This window comes from Phyllobates terribilis, unplaced genomic scaffold (genome assembly GCF_046119375.1).
Source record: "Phyllobates terribilis strain yellow unplaced genomic scaffold, ASM4611937v1 Scaffold_8__6_contigs__length_399053987, whole genome shotgun sequence".
In the NCBI taxonomy this organism is placed as follows: domain Eukaryota; kingdom Metazoa; phylum Chordata; class Amphibia; order Anura; family Dendrobatidae; genus Phyllobates; species Phyllobates terribilis.
Window position 1 is genome coordinate 125,633,363 of NW_027362768.1, and position 18,242 is coordinate 125,651,604.

Consider the following 18,242-nt stretch of genomic DNA (forward strand, 5'->3'; position numbering starts at 1 on the left):
AACCTGAAAACAGCTATCCCAGAATTGCTAGACCTCCTAGCCTCATTTGGGGAACTCTCTAATTTTAAAATAAACCTTGACAAGTCTGAGGCGCTTAATATCTCAGTCGCTGAAGCGGACATTCGGAATCTACAATCCTCCACCCCTTTCAAATGGCCTAAAGATAAAATTAAATATTTGGGAATATTTATTACAAACGACCCACATACTCTCTACCAACACAACTTTACCCCTCTCATAGGCAACCTCAAAAATATTTTAAAAACTTTTGATCTCCCTTTCCTATCTTGACTAGGAAGAGTCAACGTAATAAAGTCTTACATCCTACCTAAAATATTCTTTGTTATGAACATGGTCCCAATTTCCCTACCAAAATCCATTTTTAGCTCCCTAAACCAAATTATTTCAAAGTTTGTGTGGAACCATAAAAGAGCCCGACTCCCGTTTAAGACACTGTTACTCCCGAAGAGAGCAGAAGGCCTAGGACTCCCTGACTTAATTTCTTACTACCGAGCCATTCATTTGGCCAGGTGGCTGAGACTAACCCAATTAACTACTCAAGGTAATGATAAACACATCAAAATGCAATTACTAAGTACCAAAGCAAACAGACTATTATGGACAAATTGTCTCCCTAAAAAGGAAGAATATGATGATATCCTCTTCACAACCCTGGAGATAAGACGTTCATTGATTCCAAAGCAGCCTCCCACAGGTCAATTCCTAAACAAAACACCGATAGGTCTCATACCATATCTGTTTGACATAGACTTCACAGACCCCTACAACTTATGGTCTTCACTACCGAACAAACCAATTTCCCACTTACTGTCTCGGAAAATTCCATGTAAAAACCTATAGCCCTTAGAAGCAAAACGACATCCGCACTCATTTCTCCAAGAGCAACACATATCCTACTACATGAAGAAAGTTAGACAATTAACTACGCTGCCGACCCAATAGCTGTGGTTGGAAATATTAACAAAGGTGACATCCCCAATCTCCAAAGTCACCTCTAAAATATACAACAACCTCCTCAACACTAAGCAGAATGCCTTCCCACTCTCCTTACATTCGTGGGAAGTAGAATTGGGTATCTCGCTTTCCCAACGTGAGAAAGAAAAAGTATGTCTAGGTTCACATGGATTCTCCAGATGCATCTTATTACAAGAGATGTCTTTCAAACTTTTCTCGAGGTGGTATTTTACCCCTGAAAAACTCTTCCATTTGGGACTAACTGAGTCCCCGCTATGTTGGAGATGCGAGAGATCAAGAGGAACTTTGACCCATATTTTCTGGACATGCCAAGACTTAAAAGGCTTTTGGAAAGGGGTTAATGACACCTTGAAAGCGCTAGGACTTATAGACCTCGACTTAACGGCTGTAGAAGTACTCCTATCACTCCCAACCAACAATTACAGACCTAAAAGACATGGGCTTGCACCATTAATGATAGGAGCAGCAAAACACATGATCACTTTAAAATGGAAACACAACACCCCCAGACCTTGGAGGACTGGCTGGCAAAAATTACAGATATACACAGATTGGAGGAACTCTCCAGTTGGGAGACCTATTCCCATGAACGTTTTCTCAAAACATGGCAGCCATGGACTGAGAAATATGGGATAAAGTGAATGTATGAAATGTTGTCAGATGCCGCGGTGATGGAGTTCTCTCCACTTCTCCTCCTCCAGACGCTGTGTCCCTGATATGGGGCGGGGGATGGGAAGAGATACTCCACTACATGCTCACTACGGGAGCCTGGCCACGACAATCCCCAAGAACTTAAAGAAAAACAAAAAACTGGTAGCCAAAATGCTAGACAGATTCAATTACAACAACCTGACTTAATATTATCGAAAGTATTACTTTATCATTGAAAGACAACTGTTTTATTTTATTTTATTTTACCTTATTTTACTTAATTTCACTTTACTTAATCTTATTTGACGTTGTCCCTCCTTATTTGATCTGTATCGATATCTATGGTTGTTTACTATCTTCCAATTGTTGTTACTAGTATTATTGTATATATGAAACTGACAACGAATCATTTCAAGGAGAATACGTTTGCTAAGAGACCTCACCAACCAGGTTGGGTCTATATGTTAAGAATATTTTCTCTGTTTGTTTTTGGAAAATTGAAATAAAGAATTGAAAAAAAACAAAAAAAAACCCTAGTGTATAGTAATAGCCTACCCTACCCCCAGTCTATATTAATAGCCCCCTCTAAATACCAGTCTACAGTAATAGCCCCTATAACCCCCAGTCTACAGTAATACCCCCCATAACCCACAGTCTACAGTAATACCCCCCATATAACCCCCAGTCTACAGTAATACCCCCCATTACCCCCAGTCTTCAGTAATAGGCCCAATAACCCCCAGTCTACAGTAATAGGCCCAATAAACCCTAGTGTATAGTAATAGCCTACCCTACCCCCAGTCTATATTAATAGCCCCCTCTAAATACCAGTCTACAGTAATAGCCCCTATAACCCCCAGTCTACGGTAATACCTCCCATAACCCCCAGTCTACAATAATACCCCCCATATAACCCCCAGTCTACAGTAATACCCCCCACAACCCCCAGTCTACAGTAATAGGCCCAATAACCCCCAGTCTACAGTAATAGGCCCAATAAACCCTAGTGTATAGTAATAGCCTACCCTACCCCCAGTCTATAATAATAGCCCCCTCTAAATACCAGTCTACAGTAATAGCCCCATATAACCCCAGGCTACAGTAATAGCCCCTATAACCCCCAGTCTACAGTAATAGCCCCATATAACCCCCAGTCTACAGTAATAGGCCCCCTAAACTCCAGTCTATAGTAATACCCACCCTGAATCTTCTGCTCTATAAGTGCTTACCTGCTCCCTTTTCTGTCTTACTCCTGGCTCCTGTCCTCCCCCTGGCTCCTGTGCTCCTCAGGGCTTCGGTGTGTGTTCTCCTCCTGTCTCTGATGTTTGTCCTATCTCTGGCGCCCTGCTGTGACGTTTGCAGCGTTGTGAGATGACTTCCTTGCGCTGCAGATCCTCAACAGCGTTTGGACGCCACAGCACCTCCGAACAGGGAGCTGATTGACGCTTTTCTGACTCCGGAAGTGCCAGCGCTAGTACTTTTCGGGTCAGTCAGCTCCCTGAGTCCATGGTTTATTTTTATTTGTTTCTTAAAGATGTTAATACAAATGAATGGAGTTGCGCGCTCCCCCTCCTCCGAAAATACACAGAATAAATCCCCCTACACAGAATAAATCTCCCCCTCCACACAGAATAAATCCCCCCTCACACAGAATAAATCCTCCCAAACACAGAATAAATCCCCCCACACAGAATAAATCCCCCTCACACACACAGAATAAATCCCCTCCCACACAGAGAATAAAAACCCCACACACAGAATAAATCCCCCCACAGAGAATAAACCCCCCCATGCAGAATAAATCCTCCCAAAGCAGAATCTTCGGTGTCTTCAGCCACAGGAGCACTTACCACCAATGTGCTTCCCTGCTCTGCTCGCCAGCGAGTGATGTCAGCCGCGTGATCACATGACCTCATCACGCTGCTGACGTCGCTCTGACTGCACATCGCTCTGACCCTGCAGTCAGAGCCTCAATTGCAATCGCGTCTGAAAGTGAGATCATACTTACTGTGTATGACGAATATGAAAAGTGTTCCATTTGTTGGAGAGTGTAATCTACTATGTAAATCTGTGTATCGGATTGCAAAAAAATAATAAAAACTTCTGAAATACAATATTGTGTGTTTTAATAATATTGCTAATAATGAATTAACAAACACTTTATTTAAATATAAAAGAGAGGCTTTCAGGAAGTATGGGAAGTTTTTGCACATATAGTGCTGGCAGGTTGCTGATAATGAGGAACTATCCACTCTAAAGAAGTTAATGGCAAGTTACACAGAATATTTATGAATGCAATAGAATCGGATAATAGTCAACTCAAAGGCTCAAAGATGTTCTAAACTGTAGTTCAACGGCTTGATATAGTATCCACTAAGGGCGTTTTAGAGTATAACTTCACTCCTTCCTGAATGGCAAATAATAAAAAAATATCACAAAAGAACATGGCAAAATAAGATTAAATTAAAGAAAAAAAAATGCAATGTAATGATAAATACAGAAGTAAAATGAAATAGTCTGTCTTTAAGGCCAAAACCCATTGAGTCCATAAGGGTTAGAAGGCCATTCCATGTATAGGGCATTGGTTGTAGGTGACTGCTGATTATGAGCTCACGGAATGTTGTGACGCTGATATATAAGCAACTGCCGGACGGAACTCCTCTGAGGGTTACAGTTAGTGGAGTGTAAGTAGCTTTATATTATCTCCTGATTTATCTCCTAGCATATCCCTTGTGTCTGGGACTCTTGCTCCTCATTTCTCTCATTCTCTTCTAATATCTGAACTTTTGTTTAGCTGAAGAGCAAAATACATCATCTATCCAACCGTCCTTCTGTCTTTGCATCCACCATCCATACATGGGTACAATACATTGTTATGTATGGATTAAAGAAGTTGTTCACTACTCTTTCATTGATATCCTATCCATAGGATAGGGCATCAATGTCTCATCAGCCGGGGTCCCGCACCCGGCACCCCTGACGATCAGCTGTGAACGGTGCCGGAGGTGGAGGCGGCAGCCGGTCGGAAGTGCTTACCTGCGGAGTTTGGCCGTCTAGCTGTAGTGGCCACCATGAGATACTGCACATCTGTCTCCTATTCAATTCAATGGGAGGTGGATGTGTAGTACACTGCGGCGGCCACTGCAGCTAGACGGCCAAACTCCACAGGTAGGCACTTCCGACCGGCTGCCACCACCGGCACCGATCACAGCTGATCGGCGGGGGTGCCGGGTGCGGGACTTCAGCCGATCAGACATTGATAGGGCATCAATGAAAAAGTAGTGGACAACTTCTTTAAGCATAATTAGGAATATAGAAATGACTCCCATACATTTTATTAAAATTTTAATCACAGTTACATAATATTGATTAGCAATTAGTGATTAGTAATTCACGGAATGGAGTGACATCACACAGTGACATCACAGTAACTGTGGAGGGGACACTCACTAGGGGATTTCTGTTGGCAGTGAAGTATATGTAAACGTTTTATTCATCTCTTTTTATGTCCTTTATTCTGTTCTGTTACTTTCTTCTTTATCAATAGGTATTAACCCTGTAATGTCTGGATGTCTCTTCCCCCCCTTATAGATTTTTATTCCCTTATTTAAAAGTGAATCTTTATTTAGTTAATGAGCTGAGATGTCGGTACCTGACTGTTCCCCCTTCAATTCTTCACGAATATCAATACAGGAATGAAATTTAATGTCTACTATAATGCTTCTTTTTTCCCCAATCATTTTAGGATTTTATTGTGTGAGAGCGAGTTATTTGTGAGTAGAAAAAGGTAAATGCTTACTTATCCTAAATGTGCAATTTCTCTGATAGACTGGGGTCACATGATGGCGGAGAGTCCCCTTCCATGTCAGCCATAATCTCCTGCAACTTCTCTTCCCATAGAGAAACATTGAAGCTCCATGTGAGTAAGGAGAATGGCAGGTGACTCTGCGTTACCATCGAGCTTTAGTCTTAGGGAAGAGTCAGACGGCCGTATAACTCGGGTGAGGTTCACAACGCAAATCACGGACTGGCCATCAGCTCGCCCGACTCCAGTGTGACGGCTGCATAGAAATACATGCTGTCACGCTCGGGTCGGGAGAGCCGCCGGCCAGTCTGAGCATTGCGTTGTGATCTTTGTTCCAGTTATACAGCTGTGTAACTCTTCCCTAACACTAAATTCAGACATGGCAGATTAATAGTATCCAAAATTTTAGAAATTAATTCATAGGGGGAATTCATATTATACTATGCCTCATAAGTTGTACTTTTTTATGTAACACGACCTTCCAAATACAATTTAGAGCCTTTTGGCTTTTTTTTTTTGACACTTCTCAAAAACGTGGATATGGCCTAGTTGAAGGGCAGAGAAAGGCAATGCCCAACAGAATAGTTATAATATGCACCAGAAAGTGATGTAAAAGGGACAAATTCCACCCAAGGTCCAGTGTTTGCGATTATGTTTGGAGGGCTTGCCATGCCGGTTTATGGAGACATTACTGGTTTAAGTGTTCCAGTTTTGGATACTGTAATATTGATAAGTATGTTATAAATTGGGGTCTCTATTCTATAACTATTGTCTATATGTGATTATAAAAAACCATCTACTGACCATTGATGATCTTCCGTTATCAGCTATGGAGCAGACACAATCAATTCTCATTGTCTTCCTTACTCTTTAGTAGGATGAAGGTAGAAGAGGAGGAGGAGGAATATCCGGATGAGATGTATGTATCTGATATAACTGGGATTATTGATTCTCCCATATTCTCCCTGTAATAATACACAGAGATGTCTGCACTGGTCATATTAAGGCTCATTAGTATCATTTATCTTCCTACCATTTTGGTAAATGAGTATATGTAATATTATTCACTGTTTTCCTTGGCTTTTTCTTTACTAGATGGATACAGAAAATTAACAACGCAAAGCCAGTTTTCCGGTATTTACCTTATTACATCTTCCTACCACATTCATATAGGAGTAGTATCTGTACCAATAAGGGGAGGACTTCATAATGATGATATAATGGCATTACCGCTTTCACTCATGGATTATTTCCATATGAAGGATAAGATTGCTTTCATTAAGAAAAAACATATAATGCACAGCCCATAGTCTTCTATAGAGTATAATGCACAGCCCATAGTCTTCTATAGAGTATAATGCACAGCACATAGCCCTCTGTAAAGTATAATGCACAGCCTGTCGTCATCCATCTAATATAATGCAGAGTCCGGTTACCCGTATAGTATAATGCACCCCATAGTCATCTATAAAGTATAATACACAGCCTGTCGTCATCCATGTAATATAATGCAGAGTCCGGTCATCCATAAAGTATAATGCACCCCATAGTCATCTATAAAGTATAATACACAGCCTGTCATCATCCATGTAATATAATGCAGAGTCCGGTCATCCATAAAGTATAATGCACCCCATAGTCATCCATGAAGTATAATGCACCCATAGTCATACATATACTAGTATGGCTACTAATTAAGAAAAAAAAAAGTACCTTCCCTTCGCTCCCGCGGCCGCACAGCGTCCTCTTGTGAAGCCGGCAGCTGACGTCGGCGTGCGACGGGAGCGAATGATGTCACTGCCATGCAGCTTGTCACGTGCCCGCCGACGTCAGCTGCTGGCCTCTAATCAGCCGGCAGCATGGATTGATGCGCACGTACCCGATGAGTCTGCGCGCCACAATACACTTGAAGTGGATGTGCCTCCGAAGACGTACATTTAGTTGAAGTTTCTGCTGACACCGGTGGGCCCCTGACCCGCTGGCCCAGGTCACAGCGGCGACCGCTGCCACCACGAACGTTACGCCCCTGTATACAGTACAATCTATGAGAACATGGAGCTATATAGATTCTGGAGGTGATGTCCATGCTGTTATCTGACAGACAGTATATATAGATAATATTTCTACAGGCTTCATATTAGCCAATGTGTTAATAATTCTAATCAGAGCTATATGATCTTTTTCAGGCCTTCTAAATTTGGAGAAGTGTCCCGCTGGCCTAATCTGGAGACAATTCTGTAAGTTGGTGTAATAAGCAGGGTAATCTCTGTAAGAGGGTCCCCAATATTTACTATTTCTAATCAATGAATCTATAAGGGGGAATGATGTAAGAAAGAGTATGAAATTCATGAGGATTTCACATCCCCACAATGTCACTGTGCCCCCATCAGCAGACACGGGGGCAACTCATGTATAAAAAGTATCAGTGTGACCCATCACAGCCAATCACAATCCAGATTTCACAATCTCAGTTTCCTTTAAAATGAGAGAGATGATCTGATTGGTTGCTGTGAGAAACACTGAGTCTTCTTCTTAGGATACGGTCAGTATCTGGTCAGTATTTTACATCAGTATTAGTAATCCAAAACCAGGAGTGGAACAATCAGAGGAAAAGTATAGTAGAAACACGTCACCACTTCAGTATTTATCACCCACTCCTGGTTTTGGCTTAAAAATACTGATGTAAAATACTGACCAAATACTGAACGTGTGAATGTAGAGCAGTTTTCATGGAACATTCCTGAGCGTTTTATGAAACCATTTATGTCCTCCATACACAGTCCACCTTCATTCTGCTAATGGTTGGCAACTAAAAGATAACAGTAATGACAGATAGAAATTCACAATTTTTTAGAAAATGTTCTCATATAAAATGAGTGATTATAACAACTTTAGTTTATGAGAGTTGCTGCATAGAGTCTATGTTTTATGTCCAATAGTGAGGAAGAGGATGAAGAAGAGGAAGAGGATGAAGAAGAGGATGATTTGGATATGATGGACAACACATCAGAAGAAGACAGCAATAAATCCATCAGATTGTAAGTAGAGAGATAGTGAGATTATAACGTCCTCACCACCACTCCCAGAACATCCGAGTCTCCTGGAACAAGTTATTCACAGATGCATCTATAGCAGCTGTATACAGTCAGATAGCTTTATCCGTAGGCTTCCTAAGCATCAGTTCTTCTAACCAGAGTTGTATATTTTTATTTCAGGCGCTTTGGATGTGATATAAGGATGGCATGGCCCAGTGAGGAGTCACTGCCGTAAGTAATTGGGGTAATCATGGTGCTCAACTTTCAGTGTTTGAAGTCCTTAGTTATTAAGAAGTTAAAAAAGATGACAGTATCGGATACCATAAAACAACTTTTTCCTAATTACTCCATATAGTTATGCCCTTGAATGCTGCCCTTTGTCATTGCATTTATAAATAGACACTCTATAAAGATGATATTTTCTGTTAGTTTCACTGTTTCTAACAAAAGTTAAAATTTTTTATAGACCTGTGACACCAATGAAAACAGCCTGGGCGAGCCAAGAATCCATCAAGTAAGTTATTAGAATTTTCATTGCTGCATGTGCACTAATGGAAGCCATAGACCAGGACTGGAGAAATCCTGGAAAAAATGAACATTTAACATAATTTATATATCATAATATATTATATAGGGAGAGGGGCATTTGGATTTGGAAGTACAGATTTTGCTGGATTTCTTTTTGGGGGGCGAGGAGCCATGTCACTTTATCAGAGCTTTTATATTACCAGTAAAGCGGAAGCCCCTAATTTTCCGTTAACAGATGACGGACCAGAGTGGGGGCTTTTTATGTGGATTGAGTTGAAGCTTTTATTGGGAGCATTTTACATAACGTTTGGGATCACATTTATCCGGCGCCACCTGCTGGAGTTGTGCAGTACTGTCTTGTAAAAATCTTAAGTTTGTGAGAAAATTCTTACATCTGTTCATTAACGGTAAATTTATCCTCACTACAGTGGGCTTGTACAATGCGATCACAGTGCGATTTTTTTTGTCAAGTTTTTCAAAAATGATGCAATTTTGCATTAGTTTTGAAAAAAAAAAACACTATAAAAACCCACCATGACTATATTGTATGAACCCACTGTAAAATTCCCCATAAAAGAGCGATTACAAGAATGGTCATATGTAAGAATTACTGCATATAGTCTATATTATGTGTCTAGTAGTGAAGAAGAGGGATGAGAAGTGGTGAAGGATCATGAAATGCGAGAGACTAGAGAGGAAGACGGCAAAGGAGAGACCACCAGACTGTAGTGGAAAGATAGTGACATATACAGATATTATAGGCTGTATATGATTGTAGATATTTATTATTAACTAATGAATGACTAGTTATCACTGTGCAGAGATTGAGGAGGATATAAAACATGCGTATACCTGGCTATCAGAGACCTATTGGGGGAGTTAATGTCTTGAGGGTCTCCTACACCAGGGTTATAGTAAACACAATTTTCTGAGCCTCTTCTTGTCTTACCAGAGCTGCCGCTCCAATGTGGCCATGGGGCACTGAGAACAGGGGGACATTGCTAGTGTGAGACATGTAATGACTGACAGTCTGCTCTCCTGATCTACATGTCTCACACTGGTAATGCCCCTTTTATTTAAAATAACCTCTGAAGGCAGATTCTCAGGGAGATCTGTGTCCGGCCCATAGATTTTAACAACTAATTTACCTAATAAGAATAATGTGGATTACTGGGAAATAAGACTTTGAATCGCAAATATGAAGGAATTATATTATTCATCTTCCTATGACCTGTATGCACATATAGACGGCTTAGGAGGGGTGATTCTACTGACAGATTCTCTTTAAGTCATTGAATTTATTTAGGAGACAAACTGTAGAGATGATATTGTCCTAGTATCTCAGCACGGGCCAACACAGAGCCAATCCAGTAATAAGAGCAATCATGGCTGCATTTACTCTAATGGGACCTTGAACTTTTGAGCGATGACATCATACAGTGACATAAGCACCGGACATTACAGCGGACAATATCACTTTATATATATATCCTCATAGACTGATCTGAATTATATTGTGAACTGTCTGTATCTCAATTTATTTGTTTGTATTTTTTTAAGATTCAAACGTAAATGGTGGATGATGAAATGCTTCAGGAGAACGAGCAGCAGCAAAGTCAGAAACATGTAGGTACTTTACCCTCTGCCCACAAATGGACGAGCCTTTATGTCCTCATTGCCGACCAATATATAATGTTTCATCCTGGTAATTAAACAGAAGGAACATCTGTCCCCATGCAAATGCATCCGACATGGATATTTCTACAATGAGCTATTGATTAGTAATGACATCTATCTATATCATGTAGTGAAGTATATGAGACAGGTCATACATTATGTTTATTGTCTGCGTCCTTATGGAACCAGGATCTGTTCCTGATTATTATTTTACATGGTATTTATTTGTGATCATTTCTTCTATTTCTCCAGCAGCAAACGTGACAACGAGGAAAAAGTGCGCCAGCCCCCAAAGTAAGGGAAAGCTTCCCCCATTGGTGTATGTGACATGTTGTTACACTGAGGCTCATAATATCAGGGGTAGATATATGTTGTATCTTACCTTTATATCTTTATACTATGTTGTATATTTTAATGGAATAAACCAATATATAAATATCTGTCTATAGGTCCCATAGTGAGAGAAAAGCATTTCCCTTTTCAGTTCCCGACTTCTAAGCTCACTAACCCTCTCGTCCTTTCTTCTCCATTCTAAACACGATTTACCTATTTTTTGGCTTCTTCTTAGGCTTCTCAGAGCATTTTTATGCTGCTTCAGCATCACAACGGTGGAGTAAAGAAAAAACGTAAATATTGTTTCAATTATTTTTTATTGAAAGAATTTAAGATTTACAAAATCTAATCAGTATCATCTTAAGTGTTGATTGATTATCATATAAACAGTTGGGTGGTGACAAATGAGTTTTATTCTTATGAAAAAGCATGCAATGAAGGCAGGTAAGGGGTGTATAAGAGGGAAGGTAGGGGGATAATGTCACATTCAAGTTGTGATATTCAGTACTGGTTTTATTACCTATCTCCTTCAAAGTCAAGTAAAAGTCACCTATTATGGTGAATCTAGTATAATCTAACGTCATTGCTTGATCATCCCACCTTTGACCTTAGTTTTACCATCTGAAGGACAGGCTGCATCTCTGGCTATATCTAGAGCAGCAGTTGTTGCGGTCATGTGATCAGACTTTTTCGGTGTTTCACGCCATGTGAATTGGGGTTTTTGGTTGAATGTTCTGACATCACACACTGCATGACTTGTTCAGAGAGATGCGTCCGATCTGAAATTTTAACCATAGCATGCGCCAATCAATGCTGGCACCCCCATATGAAGTCTTTGTGCCAAAACAAGCCTCAGGGTTGGCACCACTCTAGGGGTAGGACATTCCATGGGTACAATTTGGCACTGTGTGCACATTGTCTTTTTATAGTATTTAAAAACCTAAAAAATGAACTGGAATATAAGTTGGTGTGCATGCAACGTGTAAGCGCATGTTCACACTGACCACAAAACCGACAAAACCTAAGATAAAAAACAAAGTGAGCAAATACCCTGCAGTAAATAAATAAATAGCAATAGTGCATAAAAAATAACATAGGATACTTAGTTAACATATATTAGAAAAAAAAACTTAAAAGGCATCCCACCACGTCAAGGTGACTCTATCTGGGCAGTCCTAACCTCTAGTATGAAAACATTAGTATATGTCAAATGACATAAATGTGCAAAAGGAACAAGCAGGACTGAGACTCTGACTAATGGACACCCAGCCATGGGGAGCTATATAAATGTAATGTCCAGCTCAAAGTAAAGGGAGACTGCTCTTATTTGAACACAGTGCAAAATGCTAAACAAAAACCTAAAGAAATCAACTGAAATATGAGTTGGTATGCATGCAACGTGTAGGCATTAGTCAGGGTCTAAGTCCTGCTCGGCTATTATTCATATTTATGTCATTTTACATATAGAAAGTGTTTAATACTAGAGGTTAGGAATGTCCCGAATAGGGTCACTTTGACGTGGTGGGATGGCTTTTATGTTTTTTTGATCAAAATTATGTTAACAAAGTACCCTATGTTATTTTCATGCACTATTGCTATTTATTTATTTATTTATTACTGCAAGATATTTGCTCACTTTATCTTAGGTTTTTTCTTTTTAGAGAATGTTTAGTTATTTTTCACTCCAAGCCATATTCATCTCTCAAGCTTAACAGATTACTGACACGAATACTATTACTGACACGCATATCATTTTTTTATTATTATTTAACGAGTCTTTACTGTATTCTCTATCTGGCTATTAATTGGTTTCTACTGTGTATTTTTCACAGATCTTCCAGCTTCGGCATGGACTATAAGGCCAGAAAACAATCCTGGCTTTCAAACCTGAACCAGGAAAAAGGCACCTTATCCTTACTAGGGACCTATCAATATTGAAAGATAATTCATTGGTCCCTTACTCACATGATATCAACACCCAAGAAAAAAATAACATCTGGATCACGGAAGAGACCACACATTTCATGAAAGGAGTCAAGCGCAATCTCCCACCGAAGTTCTCTAATGCCATTCCAGAGACTCTTACAATATGAACCGCGCTCTTCTGCTGTAGACGACTCCTCTTCAGGGCCGAACCTTGGCTTCCCGACGTACTCTTCTCCAGGCCGGCCTCTGCGTGGTTTGGGAGTATTTTCGCGCCTCCATGCTCTGTATCTGCACATGAAAGGTCAGTCTTTTACTGCCAAACTCCGCCATCTTGGAACCCACGATGCCAGCCGCCATCTTGAGATCACCATCTTCGTCCGCCATCTTAGTTAGTATATTTTTCTTTATCTCCTGTTTGCGCTAGGGGCATTTTTCTTGCGGTCCTTCTTCGGCATTCTCTCTCTTGCGCCACAGGACCTATTCACCCTGCTGTTTGGATGCGAGGACTTCGCCAAATGTATGGGGGGCAAGATCAGTGGCGAGGGATACTAGTTTTTCTTCATCACCCCGGCCCGCTACAGAAATATGGGGACTTGATTGTCCCTGGGTGCATGTGGTGTGTTGTACTCTGTGGGAGCCTTTATTCACTGTCACCCATCCTTGGTTCCTTTTAGTGAGAGACGACACAGAGGATTACAGGTACAATACAGATTGTATATAATGGCACTTGATGGTGTTTTAGTTACAGTCACACTCCCCACACAGTGATCCTCCATTGTGTGTCTCAGTCCTAAAGGAAACTGCCTCTGGAATTTCACATAGGGGGAGCTCCTGCTTCACCCCACGGTTCCCGCTGCCCGACTCTTTCAGGACCAACTCGCTGATGAGGTTGCCCTAGTCCTGACGCGTTCGATGATGCCTACCAGCTGAAAGAGGCCAGAGTCCACAGATTGACTTATTGAGTGCAGACTGTACTGTAGTGTGCCTGTTGCTACTAATCCTCCATGTTCCTAAATACACCAGTTCTTGTTCTTCCTTATGCTCCTGGCTCGTCTGTCACCACTCACTGTCCTTTACTAGCTGAACTAAAAAAGGTCGAACTAACTCCCAGTCATCCCTCAGTCTCCAACTGTCACTGGGGGCGGCCCAAAATGGTGAACTTCCTGTGTCCCAACTGATATACAAGAGACAGTAGTATAAATACGCAAACTGCGGCCATCTAACGGCCATATCATGAATAACACATTGTATGATGACTATAATACACATACAGTATTTACTAAAAGAGCTCTATAGGGGAGTGGAGTAGGAATTCTCTACACGAATAGTCCATCCTCAACTGCATAGAAAATACCCCAAAAATTACTGTGACGGCTGTTTAGCTGTGAGCATGTCTATCGCAGTAAATAACTGTGCAATAATATAATGGTCCGCAGAAACTTTCTCCTGAAACAGAATGAAGTTCAAGTTTTGGTCCGGAGTTCTTTTTTGTGCCGTGTTGGCACCGAAGAGTGGATTTGGATTTTTAGTTATTAAACAAACAGAAAATGAGGCCGCAAAACCGATAGTTCTGGATGCTGAAGGTAGCAATAAACATATCCCGAATCAGTCAATTTGCCTGACTATCTAACTACAGCCTATATCTCAGCCTTAGATATTTTGGCGCCAAAATGTTATGTGATGTGTGCACAGCTCCTCACTGTGGGGCCCATCCAACCGGTGAGCAGTACAAATGATGCTTGTGGCTTGAGTCCTCAGCAGCGTCCCTCACCTCTCACTGTCGGTCCTGGCCTTTATCGTCTCTTAACAGTATTCCTGACAGAAATCTCTTCAAATCTGGACAGGTTCTAGTCACGAGCAAGTTCAGCTCCAATCTGCCGCTTCTCTGCTGTCTGTGGGATGTTCCCAGATGCAGATGCTGCTGGATTCCATTCCAGCACATCCTTACAATGTTTAGGACATCTCCAGACTGCCCTCAAGAAGGCTGTACTTCCTCTTCCTGTGTCCCCATGAGTCCGACTGTAATCCCTCCTCTGACAATTCTTTATGCATTACACAGTCTTTCAATAATACTTATACAACAGCGACTTCTAGTGGCCAGATAACAACATTATTGTAAAGAAGCAAAATCTATTTACAACAAGTACAGTGTTACACTGGTATGAATACAGGTATACACAACCCGAATGAGCTGACACACCTCTCACAGAAGCAGGCGTGCTGTTGAGGCACTCTTCAAGCCATGACAACATCTATTCATCAGTAGATCTTCTACAAATTTCACTCGCCAGGTACCCTATTATGAATACCACTTCTTGATGAAGAAGGACAGAAAGGACGGCAGACAAGTAGAAGCAGGGATCCAGGCACTGAAGAAATCCTTCAGGTACAGACGCCCCTTTTAGCCCCTGCTAGCTTTTTATTTCCTTAACAAATGATCAGATGAAAAACTTACTGCCAAGTGATCCCATTATCATTGGGAAGAAGATTAATCTACCCCCACCAATGGCCTTTACTTAGGTCAGAACCTCTGTATGTGAGCGGAATTGAGTGGATTCATCCAAGTATTAAAGGGGACACTATTAACCGCCTCATTGCATAGTGGGAAGAAAATAGATCTGTCTAGTCCCCAAATTATGCCACCTCATGTCCTCACTGAGACCGCTAGCTTCTCTCCATCTCTCTGATCATTTGTGCTCCACATCTATGTTCCCACTCTTTCTCTTTATTTACAGTGCAATTTTTTTTGTCTACAGTTTTTATGCTTCATCAGAGATGATTATCCTGACCTGAAGATTCCCTTAGAGTTGACGCCATCTCTGACATGAACCAAGCGCCATTCCATGTACAATGTAAATGGCCATTCTCTGCTGAGATCAGGAGACCACACCGCTGGAGACTTAATGACGGACATCGGCATCATCCCTAGCCTATGGTGTACTGAGCACATCATGCCATGTCCCATATTGGCGTTAGGAGCTGGGACACTTTGCTGTTTATTATAGCATTAGTGATGCCGACCTAGTTACGCAGAATTGACTCTTATGTACTTAAATCCCAAACTTTTATTATTGTTTATTCTGGCAACTTTCTGTTGAGTTGGTACTTGTCATTAATAAAAAAAAATGTTTTCCCACCTGTATGATGTGTATGAGTTCAGTCCAACATTTCATTACATTCATGCTTCATGTTCGTGTGTGAACATGTGCTTGAACCATTGGGCAGTGCGGTCTCTGAACCACCGTATTCCTCATTTATTGCAATAAGGAAAAGCTGACAGCACTCACTCACTAAATTAGACGCTTGTTCAAAATACCAAGGAACCCACTTGGAGGATTAACAATATCAAGTATGATAAAGACCTACAATAGGTCGAAACGTAATTTGATGGCAGAATAAACTTCACTTTTTGGAATACATCACCCTGGGCTGAACGCTGTTTGCTTACAAAGACAAGTGTCTTGCCTACAGTCAAGCATGGCGGTGGCAGTGTCTTGGTATGGGGCTGCATGTGTGCTGCCGGCTGTGGGGAGCTACAGTTCATTGAGGGAATGATAAATGCCAACGTATACTATGACATAATGAAGCAGAGCATGATCCCCTCTCATCGGAAACTGGGCAACAGGGCTGTATTCCAACCTGATAGCGACTCCCAACACACCTCCAAGACGACCACTGGCTTGCTAAAGAAGCTGATGGTAAAGGTTCTGGACTGGCCAAACATGTCTCCCGCCTAAACCCTATTGAGTGTGGCATCCTCAAACAGATGGTGGTGGAGCTCCAGTGCTTGAAAATAATGGTGGCCACACAAAATATTGACACTTTGGGCACAATTTGGCCATTTACAATTAGGGGTGACTCACTTTTGTCATTAATAGCTATGGGTTGAGATATTTGGAGGGCACACACAATTTACACTGCTATAAAAGTTGTACACTGACTACTTTACATTGTATCAAAGTGTCATATTGTAGCATCGGCGTCCCTGCATGCTTCTCCCCTCCCCGGTGGCGGACGCCAACTCACCCCCACGGCCCCCTGCCACTGTGCTTAGGATGCGCGCGCTCCCTGCTTCTTAAAGGGATTGTTTGTGCTGTTATAAAGTGTCCCAAGCCAATGGCTGGAAGACACTTATTATTTAAAGAAAATGTGGTATCCAGCTCTAAGTAAAAACATGCATTTCATTAGTCCATGTTAAAAAGTACATCCATGAGGAAAGGGTATGGGGGGTAGATGGATAGTGCTACAGTTTTTTTTTTCTGTGTCATTAATTTTATTAAGGGGTTTTTAACATTCTGGGGAGAGGAGAAACAATCATCCAAATCCTCAAACAGCAATATATAGAATTAATTTACATATTTAATAAGGTTACAAGCAATGAGACTTATTATTTTCAACAGAAACATAATAACTTACTTCAAAGTTAAGCCAAGCTCTAATTATGAAAGGGAAAAAAGGAAGATAATATTAGGATGAGGACAATTAATGACACGGAGAATATAGGAAGGATATGGGAATGGAGAAAACAAAACTTGGAGTGAAGGGAAGATAGCGGTAAGAAGGGCAAAGGAAATTAAAGGGGGAAACAGAAGAAGTTAGTGTTCTGAGATTACATTTCACACATAAAGAATCATAGTATAAAACTTACTATTGGTAACAAGGAGAGAAGATAAGATTATGTAATCATTTGATCATACTGGAAGAATTTCAGTGTAACGTTTGGGTAGCTAATTAGGTAGCTGTGACTGTGACAAAGAATGCCAGATCGTCCAAAATGCATAGCACTGTCCATCTACCCCCCATACCCCTTCCTCATGGATGTAATTTGTAACTTGGACTAATTAAACGCTTGTTTTTACTTGGAGCTTAAAACCACAATTTCTTTGGCTATTCATCACGTTTGGATCAGAACGTTCTCCCGTGCGCCATTCATGAACCACACAGGTGAGCTGACTTTCCTTTTTTTTTATGTGATTTATTATTTAAGGCTTCTCCACCTGAATGGAGGTACCAGTGCAACGTGTTTAGTTAGTCCCCTGCACGATTGCTAGTTGTTAGGTCCCCAGTACCCACCAGTCAGTCTACCTGTCCAGTACCTGTCTGCCGTACTTGCCTTTTGTTCCTGCATTTCAGCCCTGCTCGCCTGCCTGTATATCACCCGTGTCTGCTCTCATCTGTATACCAGGCTGCATCTGCCATGCTCACCCATATACCAGCCTGCCCCTGCCTATGTCTATCTATATGCCAGCCTGCACCTGCTGTGCCCATTTGTATACCAGCCTGTACCTTCC